The sequence below is a fragment of the Stylophora pistillata genome, chromosome 9 (genome assembly GCF_964205215.1).
Source record: "Stylophora pistillata chromosome 9, jaStyPist1.2, whole genome shotgun sequence".
Taxonomy (NCBI): domain Eukaryota; kingdom Metazoa; phylum Cnidaria; class Anthozoa; order Scleractinia; family Pocilloporidae; genus Stylophora; species Stylophora pistillata.
The window spans coordinates 21452701-21473827 of NC_142527.1; the positions used below are offsets into that span (position 1 = coordinate 21452701).

A 21127-nucleotide genomic window follows, 5' to 3' on the forward strand; every position below is an offset into this window, starting at 1 on the left:
ATTGGTCGCCACCTGAGAGATGCCCATGGGAACATTGACTTACTCAATGAGAGCCAGTTTAGAATGCTTAAAAAATGCGGCACGAAATGGGATTGCCTTGTTTATGAAATGTTGTACATAAGAACAATAAGGCCCAATTTAAACACCCAGAGCGATTCCATTAGGGCTAAACTCTTTGTTTGACTTTTAACGTTTTGTAATTTATTCACCGCTTCATTATATATATGCTCGATTTTATTATTTTAGTTTACTTGATAATGACGTTCTGGAAACGTCGAAACGTCGTGTCATGCTTTATAATATTTTATCGCAGTTTTTCATTGTCAAATTTATTTAATTACTTGCGATAATTATACAAATGGTTTAAATGGGGGCCTACTATAAATAATGACAAGGCCAGAGATCTACGTTCCCTACTATTTGCGAGAAATGCAAAGGTTCTTTAACTTTTCATCTGATCTGAATATAGAATCACCTTCTAGCACCAACGAAGGATAACGTAACATTAAAAGTTGAAATTTTCTGTTTCTAAATCTCTGGTTTACTTCGCTCTCATTCAACTACAGGGTTTCAAGAACAAGCCACAAGTTTTTGTTACTGTTCAGCATAAGCATACGGACAGACCGTATGATTCCGTGAATCTTTGGCTGGAAGGCGTCAGTAAAAATGAGTTTTACGTCTGTATGAGAGAGTTCATGACATTTGATGGTATCCATTCGGACCTGAAAGTGGTAGGCAGTTTTCAAAATTTAACGATAAATGGATTGTATTACTCTCTGACCGATATGATCAGTAAGCGATAGAATTTCATGTAAGGCATTGAGGTCCATCGTTAACGCAAATCCAACTTTCGTTTATTAGTTGTTAAACTCTTTGCCTCCCGGTTAGCTCAATAGATAGAGCACTGGACTGATGTGCGGGAGGTCGAGGGTTCGAGCCCCGGTCGGACCAACACTCAAAGTCTTAAAATAATTGAGTAGAATATGCTGCCTTTCTATAACATCAAGAAATGGTTTAGATATTCTAGTCTTCTCGCATAGGGACGAATAAATGGAGGCCCCGTCTCCTGCAGGGTTAGGGGTAGGAGGCGTTAATTTCCCACGCACGAGATTACTGTGTGATGAATGTCTTCCCCTGGGGTGGGATGGGTGGGTTGTAGTCTTGCGTTTCATACATGAGCCTCTGGCTCGGGCAATATATGCAACCCTGCCCCACGTAAAGACATAAAAAAAACTTTGATCACTTTGATTGATTGATTTGCTCTTTGCTTTGTTTATGTGTGTCGAAGGCCTTTACTTCCTTTGTTTCATACCAGCTAAGTTTTTGTCGTGCATAGATTGCGATAATCAACTGTTATTTTATTTAATTTTCTAAATTATTTATTCCTTTGTCTTCACCAGCATTGGTTTGCATATGACGTTCTACCTTCCAACTGGAACTTCACTGAAGAAGGAAAGATTCATTTCGCCGGAAACAGTGCTCCATTGCGAAAAAATAGTTACGCTTTTTGTCAGGTAGGAATCGTTAACCTAATTTTTTCTTGTTTAAATGCGTTGTTGATATTGTTATTTTTTTTCTGTTGTTGATCGCAAACAAGTCGATAATAGATTTTACTTGTTTAATTTCAAAATTTCAACTGACATTGAGGTCGAGGGAGCACTCCACAGACTTATTTTCCATGAACAGGTCTATCCCAGGTCTATCCCTGAGATTTAAAGTTTTGTATTTTGTGTGCAAAAACAGGATTTGAAGTTTGAAAACCCATTTTACGAGCCGCCTACGGTCTTGATATCTGCAAGTTATAAAAACACCACAAGTGCATCGTGGAAAAACTCAGAAGATCGCTGTAACAATGCTGTAAACGTTTGGATAGAGGTAAAAAATCAATACAAGTTATTTTTGTCATTTTTCTTGTATCTGTTATTTGGTTTGTTTCTATGTTTTATATTGGGTTTTCTGCGTTTTTAGCAATTCTCTAGTCCATATGTTTGTTTTATTTTGGTTGTTGCAAAAGACAAAGAACTTATATTGATAAAACAACCAGGGGCTGTAACACATGGGAAACAATAAATATCAAGACATTGGTTAAAACAGAGATCATCGTTCACGCATTAATTTTGTTGAAGTCTTGGCAATCACCTCGCAAGTTAGTAATTTAGGTGTCAGTTGTATTTGGGGGAGGATAACATTTTTCCAAAGAAATGAATTTTTCTGTTGCTTGACCAATTGTTTTCTAATTGTCTTTGCAGGAAGTTAGTCGGTCGATGTTTAAGGTTTGTGTTAAAGACAGTCGGGGACTAAGCAAGACTCATGACCCAGTAACTGTACATTATGCAATCATTGGAGGTGGGCAATAAGCAGATAGTTTAAATTATTTTACGCATGTCTTTCCACCAATGGGATGGCATGATAGAAATCATTAATTATTTCATGTCATGGACTGTCACAAGAACTTACTAAACTAAAGATGTCAGTCATCCAAGAGGAAATGGAAAAGGTTTTGAAAGTTCGTCTTATAAGTAGACGTAATATGTTTTCCTTCGCTTTTAACACAATTTATTCGATGATAAATTTTCCTTGCAAGTTTTGATCTTTTTAAAAATACAATGTCACAGTACCTTAGCAACAGTATAGCTCTGACTTGCTCCTTGATTATCACCTTATGAACTCAAATGAATTCAATAGCTCCATATTTTGTTCTCGAATCGCTAACAATATATCAAAATCCACTTATTTATAAAAGCCTTTTTATCTCTAATTATCTCTCATTTAACGCCACCTTTATTATGGGGTGGCCCTTTCATCGTATGCATAGATTCTTCTTAAAAAAACTGGAGTAAATGAATCTTGGTATACTGGAAGTAGATCAAAGGGGGTGTTCGAATTTGTTTACTAGAAAGTTTGTTTTGAGTTTGCTTTTCTTTGTAACGTCAATAAAGAATCAAGGGTTTTTCTTAAGGTTGTGGCCAGGTTATAGCATTTCGTTTGTAATCTCAGAAAACAATGACCACAGCACGTTGAAAGGACTTACAACAATCTCAGGAGCTTAATGTTTTAGAAAGCAAGAAAAATTCAACCGGTCAGGGGAGTCAGTCTTTCATTTAAATCCCACCTTTACCTTAATAAAACATTATAAACACTGCTCACTTGGTGGTTATATTTGATACTATTCCAAAGACCTTGACCCGTGCATCAACGTTACATGCGATTACTTTGCTGTCTGCAAGGCATTCGACGCATTTGATGCCCGTTGCGTATGTGAAGAAAGCTGCCCTTCATATGAAGAACAAGTGTGTTCATCGAACTCGACCACGTTCAAAAACAAGTGCATGTTCGAGCTGGAAATGTGCAGACTGAAGAGCAACCACACTCTGTATCATCCTGGAAGCTGCACGGGTGAGAGGAGTTTTATTTTATGTATGTCTGCGATCGTTTGCACGTTTTCAGGTGTTCAAAATTAGGAGCGTTTCTAGTTGCACAATGAGCAATGAGAAATGAGCACCAAATGAATAATGCTTTCTAGTTCTTGAAAAGAATGATTCACGAGAATACACCGTCAACTGGCACTTCAAATATCTAGAGAAAACACTTATTATGTCTGGATTTGGTGCTTTGACTACGGCTCGCGTGATTAGGATACTTTACGCACTTGTACTTCCAGCGCCAGCCAGAGGTGATTATCCAGACAAATGAGGATAATTCTCTAAGTAATAGCCTTATCACTGAAGGGATGAAAGTGTATGTTGTTTCTTAGTATCATCAGCGAATAACGTAGTAACGCAGACTTAATTAGGGGAGAGAGAACACCAATAACATGATTACTATTTCAAAAGCTTCAAGGTCACATGATTACTATTTCAATGTTGCTTTAGGCTTTCCAGTTCAGAGAGGAAGAGTTGAGCTAAAGAGAGATGTTTCTTGGGCTGAGACGGCTTGTGAGTTGGTGACCTTCCCGCCATTTTCATTCTATCCGGACAAGTAGGTGCACGTTCAGATAACTATCACTCACTGGAACTCCACCAGGAGGAATTTTGTGCACGAAGCCACCGTCTCATGGGTGGAAAATGTCAATTACCAGAATTTCAGGGTTAGTCATTTTTTAACTACTTGTTACCCGGTTTTGAATGAAAATTCTTTCTTCTATTTTTCGTTCGACAAGCTTTGAGTGGTAGCCAAGAAAGAAACAGTCAACTCTTTCATAAAATTGTCATTTTCGTTCTACACCGCTATGTACTTGACAAACAATATTCTTGATCTATCAAAGTTTCTTAAATGCTTAGTTTTTCCTTGATGACAGGAATGAATTATTTTCTTGTTAGACCAACATCGAGAAGCAATTGTTTGAAAGGCTTTTTATTTGTATTCCTAATGCATTTTAGTTCGTGACTTCACGCGTGCTTGACTTCAGTGGTGGTAGATTTCCATCAAAATTAAAGCTAATTTCGTCGAGACAAATAACTCTTTTTTGGGAAGACTCATGTTTAACGAAATTTATTTCTCTCTTGGAGGTTTGTGCTACCGCTGCAGGAAGAAATGATCGTGGAACAAAGGAATTCGCAACCGTCGACTGGATGGCTTACCAAGGAGCTCCAAATGGAGGTGTGACAGGAAATACACGTATTCCAGAATGGTGGACTGGAACGAAGTGCGTAGACATTAGTCTGCCAAACGTGAGTGTTCCTTTATGTTCACTGAGATTTTGAATTGAACCAGATGATGTTCTCTGCGTTTTCCTGTACCTACTTTAAGATGGTTTTTACTTTATAGATACTTTAAGTGCTTTCTCCCCTTCTTTGTTTTTCATTTGTTTGTTTCCCAAGTTATTATTTTTTTTTTTGCTATCTCTTACCTCCTTTGCTTTGTTTTGGTTATTTGTGTTGTATTGTTTTGTTTTATTTTGTTTCTTTTTATATTAGTTTTGGCTGTTGTTTGTCGTTTATTTCGCATATACTTGTTTTTCATTACAACCACGTTTATAGAGCCAGTTGTCTTTCCCCAGCCAAATCATGACTATCGTGATTTTGCATGTCCGGATGATTCCTTAAAATATGGCCTAACATGACTCATTCCATCTTCTTCCTCATAGGCAACTAACAAATATGTTATTTTGTAAAGGATAAGTTTGCAGCCACACCCACAATTCTTGCGACACCAGATCACGTAACTTCAGCTTACAAGCACGATGCCGCCAGTCTGTGGATAGAAAATGCTACCCGTTCTACCTTTCACATTTGTCTCAGAGAGTTACAAAATTATGATGGACTCCATGAGGACATCCTTGTGGTATGTACCAACTTAACATCTGTGGACTGCTCAAGCTGTGCATGCTGTCACAAGTTTCATTAATTCTTAATCTTTCAGTCCAGTTTCTAGTTTAGTTTGTACAATATGTGCACGTGCTTTCTCCCCTTCTTTGTTTTTCATTTGTTTGTTTCCCAAGTTATTATTTTTTTTTTGCTATCTCTTACCTCCTTTGCTTTGTTTTGGTTTTTTGTGTTGTATTGTTTTGTTTTATTTTGTTTCTTTTTATATTAGTTTTGTCTGTTGTTTGTCGTTTATTTCGTTTTCTTATTTTACGGCGGAATTAATTCAGTTTTTAAAGTTTTTTAGCCATATTCACAAAAAAATTGATAAATTCCACCCGAAATTGCCGATTTTTCTTGGTTAATGGTTAACGAACATTATTCAACGCGCTGTTTGATTTTGTCTTTCAAGAACTGGATGGCTTTTGAGGAAATACATCGCCCCCTTTTCGCTGAAAGTAGAAAAATCGACTTTCCTAACAACAGCTCTGTTTCTGCAAACTACAATGGTGCGTTTTGCAAGGTGGGCTGCAAATATGGTTGTATACTAAAGAGTTTGTCGACGAAGAAGTATGCCGCAATTATTGTAGCTTCTGCTCCAATTACTCAATAAATTTTCTCTTACTTTATTTTTGTATTCATTTCTCATTTTTCAATAGGCAAAAATACGCAAACAGTTTTGCCACTGCCTCACCTAACTCATTAATGAATGTAATTGAATAAAGATTTTGGCGCAATATTTACGGTCGATCAGACTTCCTGTTAAGAGTCTTCTTTAATGATATATTTTCCTGTTTATTTGATGGCTATGGCTTGATACATTTGCATGCTTTACCCTATAGGACGTACAGTTCGTTAAGACTTATGACAAGGAACCTACGATAATAATCACTGCCAATCATAATTCCAGAAGGAAACAACTTAAACCCAAAGTATATGTCTGTTACTGCATGGATAGAGGTACACATTAATTTTTTTACTTGCTTTTTACTTGATTTGACAATCCATTTAGACAGCTTAACTGTATCTGTAATAAGTTCTGATGCATACATAGTCCCTGAGCGCACATGCAAATGCTCGTGATACCCAGGGAATTTTAATCTAAGAGAGACCAGTTATTAATTATTGCTTGGAGGATTTTGGGGGGTGGATAAGTGGGGGAGGATTTTGGAGGGGGATCGGTAGGGGAGGATTTTGGGAGGAACCACTGGACCGATCACATGGTTTTCAGAGGGTACGAAGGAAGGATCATTCGTCACTAACAGAGTATGAGTAGGGATTGAAAGGATAGAACAAAACCAAACAGCTGACGGGGATCAGGTGAATTTTATCATGGCGCAACCACTTCCCTCTGGCGGTTGCTATCGACCAGTCTCTGATTCAATAACCTTTTTTGCAGCATATCAAGACATCCGAATTTCGTATTTGTCTCAAGGAGCTGTTCGCTGATCAGCATGACCCTGTTACCGTGTCTTACGTTGTTCTGGCAGGTAAGAGTAACTACGAATGAAATAAAGATAACACGTAAAATTGTTTCAAAGTCATTACCATTAAACTAGCGAGATGACTACACTCTCTCTATAACATTTGTTTGGCTCAGACGTCTGTAAACCAGGTTGGTCCTACTTTTCTGGCTTTTGCTACACCACAAGTCAGTCGTGCAGAAACTGGACAGAGGCCCAGAAAACTTGCCAACTATACAACACCAGCCTAATCGCTGTAAAAAATCAAGAAGAAAATGTCTACATACAGCACCGTCTGAATGGAGACAAAGGATGGATTGGATTTAATGACAGAGACACCGAGGGCACCTTTGTTTGGACCGGTAACCAGTCAAGCAACTTCACTTACTGGGCTCCACACCAACCCAACGATTTCCGACTGAACGAGGACTGCGTTCACACCTTGGGAGTTGGACATAAATTTACATGGAATGACGTAAATTGCAGGAGCTGCCATAATTATACATGTTTAGAAGGTAACTGTTTTTTATTCTTTTGCAAGACCGCACCTTTAATTATTAATGAGACTGGAAGATCGATTCATGGATTAGTTTTTGCTCAATTAAATTGGAATTTGAAATGGTACAATCAGCAACCTAGTTTCTTCCCTATTTTCCTTTGTTCCTTCCTCCCTCCATCCTTTCCTCCAATGGCTTGTCCATTCTAACCAGTTGCGATTGGTAGCTTTTTATCTGGTTAATTTCTTTTTAATCGTTGTCAGTCTGAAATTGTCTTCGTTGTTGTTTCTTTATTGTAAGACCTTGATGAATGTACAGGAAATAATCATGACTGCAGCATGAATGGGATTTGTACAAATACACAGGGATCATTCAATTGCCATTGTGCTAGTGGGTTTAGAGGTGATGGTCGGAATTGTACAGGTAGGGATTGAGGAACTTACTTTCAGCGAATGTTCTCATTCTAAAACTCCGCTGAACAAAAGGTCTTTATAGGAGTCTATGCGGTTTACATTCACATCTTAATAGATAAGAATGAATTAATCAAATAAATCTATGAACAAAGAAAGGTAGATTGATAGGACTTGTAATTTAATGACACCAAGTAGCCATAATGTTTTCCCCAGTAGTTAATAAAAACAAATAGACACAGCTACACGGATTATCGCAAAAACTAAATGATCCCAGAGAGGAAAAAATGATGCATTTCTCGCTATTCCCGTTCTCCCTCCCGATGTTTTTTCTAAAGTCCTTTTCCAATATTTTATTGATTGACTGATTGATCTCTAACTGACTAAGTTATCTACTGACTGACTGAATTTTCCATCAATCCAGCGACTTAGGGACTGATTGAATGTACATGTAAGGATGGCCATAATCAACTTGAACTCCGTTTTCTTTATTGCCTGTTACAGACGCAGATGAGTGTTCTTCAGGTCATGGATGTCATAGTAATGCTACGTGTAAAAACACTGTTGGATCGTACAAATGTGCTTGTGATAATGGTTACACTGGAGATGGAATAACCTGCAGAGGTACATTTTACACTGACGTTACAAACTCTCAACGGTGCTTCTCAAACTCGATATGCTTCTAAGCCTATTAATTTCCATACCTCACCAAGAAGTTTTCGCCAAAACGGTTCTCAGGTCTCGTACCTGCCTATTCTAAAATCAACCCCTACACCCACCAAGATCCGTAAGTCAGTCGGAAGAGTCCCAGGGTACGAAAAGTCTCCATTTTAGGACGTTTAAAATCATTTAGAAAACAATCCCCGCCTGACCCACATTGAGATTATTGATTTTCATAGGTGGTCAGTGAGCTTCAGTATGACTTTTGTGCTCCCTTTCTTTTATAGATGTCGATGAATGTGCAACCAACAATCATAACTGTGACGCCAGAGCAAAATGCATTAACACACAGGGATCATTTACTTGCCAGTGTAACAATACAGCCCACTACTATGGCAACGGGACAACCTGCGATACTTTCCGTAAGCCCTTTCATTTGTCCCCACATCTAATAGTTTGCCTTTTGTTTTGTTTTTTTGTTTCTTTTTTTTTTTTTTTTTTTTTTTTTTTTAATAGTTAGTGTTTTGTGACAGATGTAGTGGCATGGGTTCTGATTCAGTATCGCTCTGGGCTTTTTATCATAATTAAAAAAGCTTTAAATTTTTATCCATAGTAAAAGTTGTTGTTATAATACGGTTTTTGCTAAAACAGTGCGGTTTCTTTGCCTTTATACCCCACAGGGGGCCTTGGACGCTCATCTATCCTAAATGGAGATCACAACAAAATGGCCCAGTTGGATTCCTGGCTTCAATCTCGCTTACGGAGTCAATCAAGAAGTTACTGGAAATTGTGCTATAGAGCCTCTACCTATGGGTGGAGTTCACAAACATTTCATAGAAATTGTGATAACTTGGGAAAAACAGTTACCATCATCAAAGCTCATGGTTACATATTTGGCGGTTACACTAGTAGCTCATGGCGATGTAAGCTCCTCTATTTCACTAATCTTACTAAATTTGAAAACGATCAAGCCATAAGAAGTAACTCTGTTGTTAAAAATATTGTGACATGCAATGTTTGGATTGCCAGTCGTGATTTACCGTAGTAGTGGTTAATTTCAGCCGTTTAGCAAATCGCTATCACGTAACACAAACGTTTTGCGTTTTACTCAATGTTACAACAAAGTTTACCGAGAAGATCCCTGAATCGTGTCTACACATCTGTTGTTGAGTTGGTTCCTTGGTTTACAACTGGAGATACAAATCACAGCTAGCTTCTTAATTGAGTACACGATAGAAAGAACTGTGGTGAACCAAACTGAGAGTTGAATTGAGATCCCCAATACAATAATTACACCTAATAATCTATTTATGAGCACTTTTAAATAACACAGAGACAATGGCAAAGGGTTGTAGGGTCCAGGCGGTGTTATTACTAAAGATGAACCATGCACACTGATTAACAAAAGAGTTTTAACACTCCATGAATCAGCCAAAAAACAATAATCTCACTCCACAACAAAATATTAGTTAATATTTACACTTACACGTCATGAAGATTTCGAGTTTACTCTGTGATACATGACACATCAATGATCGCTTTCTTTCAGTTACTAGACGGGGTAAACAAAGGAAAATCTCAGCAATATTGAATAGCAACTGAGAATGCTTAGACGGAATCAGAATCAAGCTTTACACAGTTGTATATGATTGCTCAGATATGAAGGGTTTTCAGTAACGCTATCATAACCTTAGCTTCCATTGGCTCCATCCTAGACTCCGCAACGTGGCAATCTGTTGTTTAAATGCTAAATCAATTATCGGTTTAAGTGCCTCTAGTTATATACAGGTTTGTGTGAATTTCTAACTAAATCCATTCCATGTCTGCTTTCTTTCAGGGAACCCTGGATACAGGTATTCATCAACCGCTTTTATATTTTCCCTCAAAAACTATTACGGATATGGATACTTTAAAAAGGATATTTATTCCTGGCGCCGTTCTTATGCAACATACAGCTATAACAATTACGGTCCAACATTCGGTGGGGGACATGAGATTTACGTTGCAAACTATGCAAATAGTAACTATAATTCCTATTTCAGTGGTTGTAACACTTACGGTGGCTCATTCTGTAACAACAATTTGTGGACAGGAAGTAGTAATTTCTGTGCAGATGAGATAGAGGTATACTATGAAGCGACCAGTTAGAAAAAATATGTAACAAATCACATAAAGATGTTAGTGTGGAACATTCCTAATTACCCGTAGGTGTTAAACTTAATTATCTGACACTTAGTATTGTAAGGATATCAGACACATTTTACTCTCGTGCTTACCACCGTACTAGACTGAAAGTTCAAGTAACACATCATGTAGTGAGAAATACATGTGAATGATATAAGAAATACTCAAAAATTGCAATGATATTGTCTAGTTAGAGAACAGGTGTTTTGTTAATCAGTTGATTTGGACAACCTTACCAAAAAAAAAAAATCCAATATGCCTGTAGGAGAAAACATCTAAAAAAATTTAGCAAACAAGTCTTCTGTTCACCTTCCCAAAAAACAAAAATCTCGCGTATCCAAAAACCTTAAACATTAGCTAGTAAGGAAAATAGATATGAAAGTTCACACCAGGACCACTTTTGCGTGAAATAATTTTTTAAAAGGTTTCTCTCCGCCACAAAACTTGTAATAAATCGAATATTCAAATTCCGACACATATCAAACTGTTTCCCCACTGCGATGAACATTTGTTTTTGTCGGTTCCAGCCTGGCGCGGCCGCTAACCCAGATGCCCTCCTGAGCAAATTTTCAAAATGGCGGAAAAGCCAAAGAGAGAGATAAGGGAACCAAAGCGACTCTGCAACGAATACTCAGCATACACCCCTGTTAAAAAGGTCATTTCACAGAGAAAAGATACAAAATTGTATGATATTGAAGTCACGGAGGTTGACAAACCCAACAAGAGACTGAAAATTCACTACATTGGCTACAGTACACGCTTCGATGAGTGGAGACCCTTCGGGGTTCTGTCCTCGTGTACCGGTTCACAAGAGCCAATACAAAAGACCAAACAATACACAATAGCTAACCGATAACTCCTAAACAAAGACAGAACAATGGTAATTCCCTTGTGAACCGGTACACCAGGACAGAAGCCCCTTCGGGGACGGTGAAGCATCTGAATATTTTCATTCGAAATTGTATAGATTAGTAGGCTGCAACAAAAATTTATTGGACGACGTTTAGGGTAAAAACAGCAATCTAACCTGAAAAAAATGTATTTATTCCGACTCTTTCGGAAAATAACTTTACAAATCTTACTTGTTTATCTCGTAAGTAAACGATGGTGAAGCGCTTTCCGAGCTACCCGATTCTTCTCCCACTGCTTTCACACTTATAAAACAGGAAACGAGCAAGAGGAGGAAGGTGTGGCTGTTTTGACTAGCCATTTGACGAGTTTCAATCTGCTCCTTGTTCGACAATTTACATATCAAAACAAAGGAAATTTGTTCCTCTCTTTGATTTTGGCGGTACATTTTCAATTTGCGCTTGCGTTAGGGAGAAATCGCCTAAGACTCCTTGTTCGGTCTTGTTTTGGTCACGAACGCCTTCTTAATTTTGACGGACCCGCTTGGGAAAAGGTGAAAATGACGAGGGAAAAACTTTACTTTGTAGTACGAAAATACACAAAATGGAAAGCCATCATATTATAGTTCAATATTTCGGTGGTACATTGTTAACCTTTTATACAGACAGTCGGCAAGATGATATAACATCCAAAAATCGCACTCGATTTGAGTGGGCCGATGAAGTGGGCGTGGTCACGAAATTCAGTAAGAGACTATTTGTACCCCGTGAGTTTGATATGTTTAACCCCACAGTTTTTAGACCTGAAAAATCTACCTTTTGTACAGGGCAATGTTGGCGTAAGGTTGTTTCGACGTTCAAACTTTTTTTAGAGAGAACATCGCTTATTCATCGCTGTTTTGATTTAGGCAACGTTGATAAAAGGGAAGCGTGAGTTTTTGGTTCGGCCAACCATGAAATAGAATCTACCGATAAACTTCAAGTTTCTACATTCGTAAGTCTGGTAAGGTTTATTTATGCCTCTCGCTCGTTACCTTAAACTGACTTAAAAGGGGGGGGGGGGGGGGGGAACGCATAGCCAAGGCTGAGCTGTGTTTGCTGGGAGCAAGTAATGAAACTGAGATCAAGAGTTCTGCCATACATTGGCCACAATCACGGCCGTTTATTTTCTAACAAGTCAACTGAATCAAATAGTCTTAAATGGTAATTTATTTCTAGCAAAGAAAGGCGAGGGCAAACCCGCCGTCTGAACCATTTGATACCCCCCCCCCCCCTCATTTAATTAACTCTTACGGGAAGGCCAAGGGTGGGGAAGACGTTTTCCTACTGAAGCTGGGGAAAAAGAGGCCTGAACTCTGGCCTGCATTTATTGAATACTCAGAACTAAGAGTTCCGTATGTAAACTGACCCCTTCTAGTCCAACATTAACTCACGTAGCGAGCCGCATAAATTCATTTATTCTCTGTAGGAATAAATTTCCCTTTGAAACTGACATCTATGAAATGTTCTCGAAATTAAAAAATGGTAGCTATAAATCGCTAAGAAAAACTCAATGAGGCCATATCAGTTTTACTTAATTCTATTTCTAGCTTTTTGCTTGGCTTGGTAAAGCGATAGAGCGCTACAACGGCTAGTACCTCGATCGAGGCAGCAGGAGACTGAAATGGTTTGTTGAGCATTAAACATTATCGTGATACATTAGAGTGATTAAACATCTACATTGCTTCTTTGTTGTGGTTAATCGGTGAAAAAGAATTAGCTTTGACAATCGGCTTAAGGCTGAACCCTTTCTTCTGCGACGATCAGAAGGTACAGATGAGTCGCTTAAACACGAAGGCGCGCTTTAAAAGGAGAGGTGCCTTAGGTACCTCTGGATCAGTTGTCAATCAACCGTCGTGTGATGTAGAACTCTAAGTGTCAAGTCAGCTTGAGCTATAGCTAATCCAAAGCAGCGAACAGCGGGCGCATTCCTCAAAATTGTTTTATGTTTTCATCACAATAGAAGAATTTTTGAGATTTGTATTTCCTTTCGCCAATGGAGACTGTCTTTATTTGTGGCGGCAAATTTGAAATCGGAGAGGGTGGTTCGCATGTTACATCATTGCCACCATGCTGGTGGAAGTAAACATCTCATTAGCTCCTTTTGTTCGTCTACCAGGCACCTAAGGGACCTCTCCTCTTATAGCGCGCCTTCATGTTTAAGGTTACTTCCCACCTTCGGAAGCCGATCGAGAAAATCGTTTTTTCTTTTATTGGAATAGATTGAAGTTAGACATTTTACCTACTGTTTACAAAAAAAAAAATGTGAAATCTCAAAATGCGTCCTACTTATTTAGGAAAGTTTACTCTCAAATAAAAGCTAATAAATCAGGAGGGTGTCATAATCTCGTAAAGGGAGAACCCCCTGGTTTGAAGGAATATTCGCGGCAATTTCATGTTATTTGCATATTTACTTTACATCGCGCACTTGACAAAATTCACACGTGAAAGTTCTCTGCTGGTGGAAAATCTGTTCTCATGGATAAAAAACAGAAATAATACTTAGAGAAGAGTCCCTAGGATAAGAAAAAGAAAAAAACAGGCCCAAAGAAGAGAGAGATGGCACCATTTTATCAGGGAAAAAAACCAGTCCTGGCACTCCTCTCCACGCTGGCATCCAAATTACGAACAAAGAAGTCGCCATCAAATCTACATTTGTCGTTCATAAGGTTTAAACGAAGTTTCATTTCAATAGGCAAGTACCAGCCTTGATACAGAGGTAATCTACTCGAATCATGAAACCATGAATAAACCTACCCGAGGGAACTCATTTCATCAACAAGGGTATTACTTAGGCTGTCTGTCGATTCGCTGTTTTGCTTTTCAGCAGTTTCTCCAGCTTTACCTTTTTTGCTGCGGGTTTTTTCCTTGCCAATTTTGCTCATTACACGACGTTCAACAGAGCGAGATAAAAAACGTGACTGCTATCCGATACTTTTCCCGGGAAAATCTTGATGCGTTGTCATTGACGCCAGGTCCCGTCTTCCCATTGGTTTGCGGTTTCAGGAGGTGAGATAATCTCTTGGTGTGGCCACAGTTGTCTACAAACCTTTAGGGGTCGACCATTTAACCTTTGAGGGATGGGGGTTTGGGGGATTTCTGATCATCAAGAATTTTTTTTTCTAGCAATCTGCTGGGCAGGATATTTTTTCCGTTCTAAATTAAATGCTCTTTTTTCTGTTACATTTGGGCTGCACGCAACCTTTTTCTTTCAACAAGCGCTTGCAGGAATTTTTTTCAAAATCGCCCACCCCCCCTCCCTCAGGAGTTAAATGGTCGGCCCCTTAGGAACCAAAAGTCTCGCATTTCATTTTGAGAGGAATACATCCACTTTGAGCGAATTTATAGGGCATGTAAATTTGACCAATTTTTGTGAAATTTCGCCAAAACATTCCAAGGATAATGAAGAACGAAAGCGTGTCAGAAAATTTTGATATTTGAAATATTTTTCACGTTGTGACCATTTACGCAACGCGTTTCGCATATTTTACACTGCTCCAACTTTAGATGCGGATATCTGGACAACCAATCAGAATATCGGAAAAGTCTGACACAATTCTGTTGATTGATGCCTTGTGAATAAGACTGTGCAAACATTTTGCTCGTGCTGCAGGATCCGATACCCGATAAATTCAATAGAAGGACCCTCAGTCATTTCAAGCCTTACCGGCTCCTGATACTCCTTAAATAAAAAATCGCCTAAATCATATTCTTATCGTAAACTGCATTTACTAAGCTTTCTTTTGATGTATAGTTTGTTTTGGTTTTCTTGAAACTAGCGCGCGTACGAATTTTTTCCTGAAGGACACCCGCGAAGGTGGGAAGTAACCTTAAGGAAAGATGTACGACTATGGCAAGCCGATTGTAGCAATATTCAATAATTTTATATATATTCAATTTAATATTTATATCTATGTAAATAATTCTTATTTGTTCAATTTGATATTTATATATATGGAATATTTTTTAAATCTATTTTATTTCATATACTTATATTTATTTCATTTAGTCGCTCTATATCCATTGAATTTAATCCATATATATTCATTCAATTCAATCCGGAAAGATATATATTTAATCTTGGGGACTGGGTCGAGCCATCGGATCAGAAAGATATGGGCTTGGGAACGATAGCGTTTCACGTGCAGCGTTCGTCCGCCATGAGAAGGAGTACTTGTAGTCACTGTAGTACGAAAAGGCAATGAATGACAAAATAGCTGAAGCAGCAGGCCTCTTAAGGCGAGCCTCGGATATGTTGCTAACAGTGGATTCCCCATCTACATCAGTATTGTCAGAAGGTTCGACGGAAAGCCAATCAATGCTTCACAGCGTCGTGGAAAGCGTTATTCGAGCAAGAAACATGATGGACCGGAGTCGGTATGGAGGAACTTTTAAAAGACTTGACTCCAACGATAGACTACGCTATCAGATTCCTCGAGGAGGAACGAAAGGCAAACCGAAGCGAGCTGTGCAAAGGACAGGTTTCAAAGAAAAACCTTTTGAGTTTTCCCTTCTAAACTCTAAGGAAGATGATACAGAAGATTATTTTTTGAAGAAAGAAATGTTCCTAGAAAGGGGCATGGTTACACTTAGTGAACAAGACTGCGAGGCGCAGGTCAGAGAAAAGATCGCATCAACCCTGAAAGAAAATTACAGTGTTATTGGACGCAACGATTTTGAATCGTAAAAGTAACTCAAAAAAGAATCAGTGTCCTGCATCTAAGCAAACAAACCGAGTATAATTACGATGTAGTGAAGAAATTGGTTGGCCAGGGTCCCTTGTATATCAGGATTAAAGTGGGCTTTGAATTCGTGCTAAATGAAAACCATGCATCTGATTCTGACTCTGAGCTGCTGCAAGTTGGAGCCCAGGAGACTAGCACCATCCCCAGCAACTGTAATGGAACTTCTGGCATAGTCCCTGGCTCCTCCGATGGAACTTCTGGCATTGTCCCTGGCACCTCCAAATCAACTTCTGGTATTGTCCTTGGCACCTCTGATGGTAATCCTAGGATTGTCCCCGGAAACTCTAATGGCAGTTCTGGCACTGTTCCCAATGTCTCTAATTGAACTTCTGACATCATCCCAAGCACCTCCAATGGAATTTCTGGTATTGTCCTCAGCACCACTAGTGGTAATTCTGATATTGTCCCTCACAGCTTGGCAGACAACCCTGGCATCTCTGCTCTCTATACCAGCCATGTACAACAAGAGGAGGAGCAGAAAACAGAAAGTCCACATGACTTCTTTAGCCGAGTTGTAAATGAGTTCCCAGAGGACATAATGGAACCAACTGAGATGCTTAGATATCTGCAGAAGAAATTTCTTTCTGGAAGACCGTTAGAAGTAACCAATTCATCACGAATCCTAGAAGGAGAGACCAATTCTATAACTGCAGATAGACATAATATTCTGGAAACTACATTTGTGGAACTAAAGCATGTAGTGGATCCAAGGGTCACCTTTGAAGTTCAATTTTATGTTGAGCAAGCTGTTGATAGTTGTGGGCCTCGCAAGGAATGGATCAGACTATGCAATCAAAAGATTAAAGACATTTACTTTGATAATGGCCTCAAAGAGGACATGTCTGAAGATAGCTATTACATTGGTCAAATGGTCTGTATTGCCCTGTTTCAAAATGGCCAGTTGCCTGTGTACATACCTGAAGAAATACTGCAGGTAATATTTGTTGAAGATCTGGAACTGCCTTCTTGTGTCCGGGAACTTAAAGGTGGAATGAATACTTTAGGAATTCCCATGTTCGGAAGGAAATTTCCTATGCTTCTTTATCTTCTGACGCCATCTAGCGTTATCAGTTTATCAGTTTGACATCTTTTGTTCTTGCTGAAACCAGAATTCTCAGAGGAAGGATCCAGCATGCTCTTTCATGAAGAAGCTATTTATAGCAAATTTGTGAAATATGTTAGAGATGTGTTGAGTGGCCGCAGAGTTGTCACCCTTGGAAACATCCTTGAATTTGTCACTGGAACAAGTAAAGAACCATCCCTTGGTTTTGCAAAGACACCACAAATTCACTTTCCAGTGGCTGAAGTGAAAGAGCTCGTGACTACAAATGAGGTAATATATAAGTATTAGGTACAGGTTTGGTTAGTTTTTGAAAAGTTCTTTCATGTAGGATTGCAAATATGGCAGGTACAATGTGCAAAATCAGGTGTGGTGATGAAAGCATTTAACACAATTTAAGTTACACTGACTTGTAAAAGCCAATATAACCTGTCAACATGCCTTGGAACACACTCCAAACAAATCCATTGCTTGTGTTGAAGGAAACTTTTATACAATGTATTTTATCTTATTATACATACAGAACATATGTGTATGAGTTACTAATAATAATGATTGTTACTTTCCAATTGATTTCTTTTTGCTACATAATTTGGATATATCAACAAAGTTGAAATGGTAAATTGGCCACCGTAACGATTACAAAAGCTGACGTTTCGAGCGTTAGCCCTTCGTCGGAGCGAATAGAGGAATTGTGGGTTGTGTGTGCTTTTAAAGGCAGAAAATGGAGCTACGTTATTGGTGGGAACATGGCAACGAGAAAAACAAGAATAAATTAGTGGAATGATAAGCGTTCGTTGATCCCTGTGGGATTTAGACTGCCGGTTTGAAAGATGAGCTTTTGTTCAAGATTTTTACGGCTATCTGTGCTACCTAAGTGTAAGGAAAGACCGCAGATTGCCATATGCTGCTTAGAATGATTAGGCAAATTAAAATGCCTAGCGACTGGTTTCGATGTGTCCTTGTCATTCCTTTCCACGTCTCGAAGGTGTTCTCGGAATCGGTCACCTAGTCTTCTGCCTGTTTCGCCGATGTATATCTTTTTGCAATAAGTGCAAGTTATTGTAGCGAAGGCCGAAACCGTGTACCTCCCTGTTAGAACGAAATGTGTTACTTTCGTTACCACCCCCCTCGGGGTGGTTGTTGTTGTGTGTGTGTAATAAAGACAACATGGCCGCTTGTTGTGTTCGATCAGTACGTTAGAAATTAAGTGCCTGCGGACCCGAAAATGGACTTATCACATTGGCGGCAGCGGTGGTCCACTCCTATCAGGTCAGAGAATCCTTTCAAAACGGATTTGGAGGCGCTTAGCCCGTTTTTTGTACGATCGGAGGTCGGGGATAGCACACTTCCAGCGACCGAAACACCACGTGCTTCGACTTCAAAGTCACCAGAGGTCGGGGATAGCACACTTCCAGCGACCGAAACACCACGTGCGTCGACTGCAAATCCATTCCGACGTAACGATGCTGACTTGTTAACCCTCGCAAAGTCATCAGAGGTCAGAGATAGCACACTACTTCCAGCGACCGAAACGTCACGTGCTTCGATTGCAAATCCATTCCGGTGTAACGATGATGACTTGTTAACCCTCGCAAAATCACAAGGGTTGACGGTGGTCCGTCAAACAAGGAAACCTGTTAAACTACCGGAAGATTTTGATGGAAAATAACCCCTGAAAGAATATCTGATGCATTTTGAGCCCTGCTCGATCGTCAATGGATGGACCGAGGAAGAAAAGGCGATGTTTCTGGCCGCCAGTCTTCGTGGTGACAGTAGGAAATTATTAAGTGGACTCACGGATTCAGATTGTCAACAATACGACAAAATTGTGGAGAGATTGCAGCTACGATTTGGCGTGGAGAAACAAGCCGAGTTGCATCAGGCCAGGCTGTTAAATCGTCGACAATTCGAAGGTGAGAGTTTACAAGTGTTAGCTACAGATATTCGTTCAATGGTAGATCTAGCATACCAGGATTTGGGTGCCTCCGTGCAGGAACGTTTTGCTGTCCAACATTTTATTGATGCTTTGAGTGATAAGGATGATAGGCTGTATCTTAGACGGGAAAAACCGGGAACTCTCGACCAAGCCCTTTCCCTAGCTAGAGAGTTGGAATCCCTCCGACTTCTAGACAACAATAATTCTTTCAGACGGGCGGGTAGTAAAGTCAGAGCCATGGAAACAGAACGAACACAATTGCAAACAAAGGTGGATGGGCTTAGGCTTCAGATAGACCAGCAACAACAGCAATTAGAAGCTCAGCAAAGCATCATCACGCAATTGAATGAATTTCTTGCAAACCAACTACAGCCACAGGGAAACCAAACCAGGGGATGGGAATGCTGGCATTGTGGAAAGAGGGGACACATGAGAAAAGAATGCCCTAAACGAAGGGGACGACCGGCAACTGACCAGTACTCGGGAAACGGGAACAGGGTGTCCTCGAGGGTCCAGTAGGATACCTGGACAGTCATGGGCCTCAAAGTTCTAACACTGCAGTTGACAATCTTAAAGAGGGTGGGAATGTGACAGTAGTACCTAATCGGAGATCTCGCCCCTATGGACTTTACGTCATTGGGTTCATAGGACAGTGTAAAGTTGTTTGGCTGGTAGATACGGGTGCCGTGAGAAATATTTTATCCTATGAGTGCTACAAGAGGTTACCTGAGGATGCTAAATTCCCCTTACGTGAAGATGGCTCACAAGTGTTTGTGGCAGACGGGCGCAGAACCAATACGTATGGCACAGGGGAGATTACTATAAGGATAGGAACTCAAGATGTAAGCTTACGTGTGCTGGTAGCCGACATTGAGGACTCTGCCATATTAGGCATGGAATTCTTGTCTGATGTAGATGCAAAGATTGACCTAGTTCAGCAACAACTTCTTATCAATGGAGAGGAAATTGACTGTTGTAGTGAGAGTTTCCAGCAACTCAGTCTTAGATGTGTAACTCGCCGTGTTGTAGTGATAGAACCACATTGTGAAGCAGTAATTCCAGTTCATCTTATCCACCGACAGTCCAAAGCTGAAAATGCTAATCAAGGATTGCGAATCCTAGAGCCCTGTGGCAACCGTCTACAAGACAAAGGCCTGTATATTGGAAGGACTCTGGTTTCTGCAGGAGATAACGGCCTTGTACCAGTGCGAATTCTTAACACTGCTGACAAAACGCAAACCATCGGTGCTCAGACTGTGGTAGCTGTGGCCAAACCAGTTTCCAACGTGGCAGAGCTGGAGTTTCCTGAAATTAACTCTCAGGGCTCCACAAGTGGAATTGACCAAAGCAAGAGGAGGGCGGAGGAAAGTGGAGACTTGTTACCACTCAGAGAACTTTGGCGGCGCAGTTCAGAACAGTTGACCGAAGAAGAAAGCCAGGCAGTTGCTGGACTCTTACACCGGCATAAAGAAGTATTCTCCTTATCAGAACAAGAATTTGGCAGAACCAACCTAGTGACACACAATATCGACACAGGCGATGCAAGACCAATCAAACAGCATCCTCGCCGCACATCACCATCGAAACATGCGGAAATTGAGAGGCAGGTGGAGGACTTGTTACAACGTGGAATTGTGAAGAAATCCAACAGTCCGTGGTCATCTCCTGTGGTGTTAGTTACCAAGAAGGATGGCTCGCAAAGGTTCTGTGTAGATTACAGACAGGTCAACGCAGTAACAGTCAAAGATGCTTACCCGTTGCCAAGGATTGATGACTCTCTGTGTTCTCTTTCCGGTGCAAAATGGTTCTCCACCTTGGATCTGGCATCGGGGTATTGGCAAGTCCCTATGGACCCAGCTAGCAGTGGTAAAGCAGCCTTCGTAACCATTTCTGGTCTCTACGAGTGGAATGTTATGCCTTTCGGTCTCACCTCATCACCAAGTACCTTTGAAAGATTAATGGAACTGATCTTAGCAGGG

General features: G+C 39.9%; 2 pseudogenes across 1 annotated transcript in view; both read left to right on the plus strand.

Annotated features, from left to right (window-relative positions):
• LOC111344488 (uncharacterized) overlaps positions 1–10986 on the plus strand; it is a 15633-nt pseudogene extending 4647 nt beyond the window's left edge. The window contains exons 3-19 of the transcript XR_015991845.1: positions 567–731; positions 1401–1514; positions 1744–1875; positions 2250–2346; positions 3178–3396; positions 3873–4087; positions 4509–4670; positions 5116–5283; positions 5716–5826; positions 6146–6263; positions 6703–6793; positions 6904–7281; positions 7564–7686; positions 8178–8297; positions 8621–8755; positions 9014–9256; positions 10171–10986. The product of XR_015991845.1 is annotated as an uncharacterized LOC111344488 (transcript). The remainder of the gene's footprint in view (positions 1–566; positions 732–1400; positions 1515–1743; positions 1876–2249; positions 2347–3177; positions 3397–3872; positions 4088–4508; positions 4671–5115; positions 5284–5715; positions 5827–6145; positions 6264–6702; positions 6794–6903; positions 7282–7563; positions 7687–8177; positions 8298–8620; positions 8756–9013; positions 9257–10170) is intronic.
• A 4918-nt stretch (positions 10987–15904) lies between these two features.
• On the plus strand, positions 15905–17242 carry LOC148723783 (uncharacterized; annotated as a pseudogene).
• The last annotated feature ends 3885 nt before the right edge of the window (positions 17243–21127 follow it).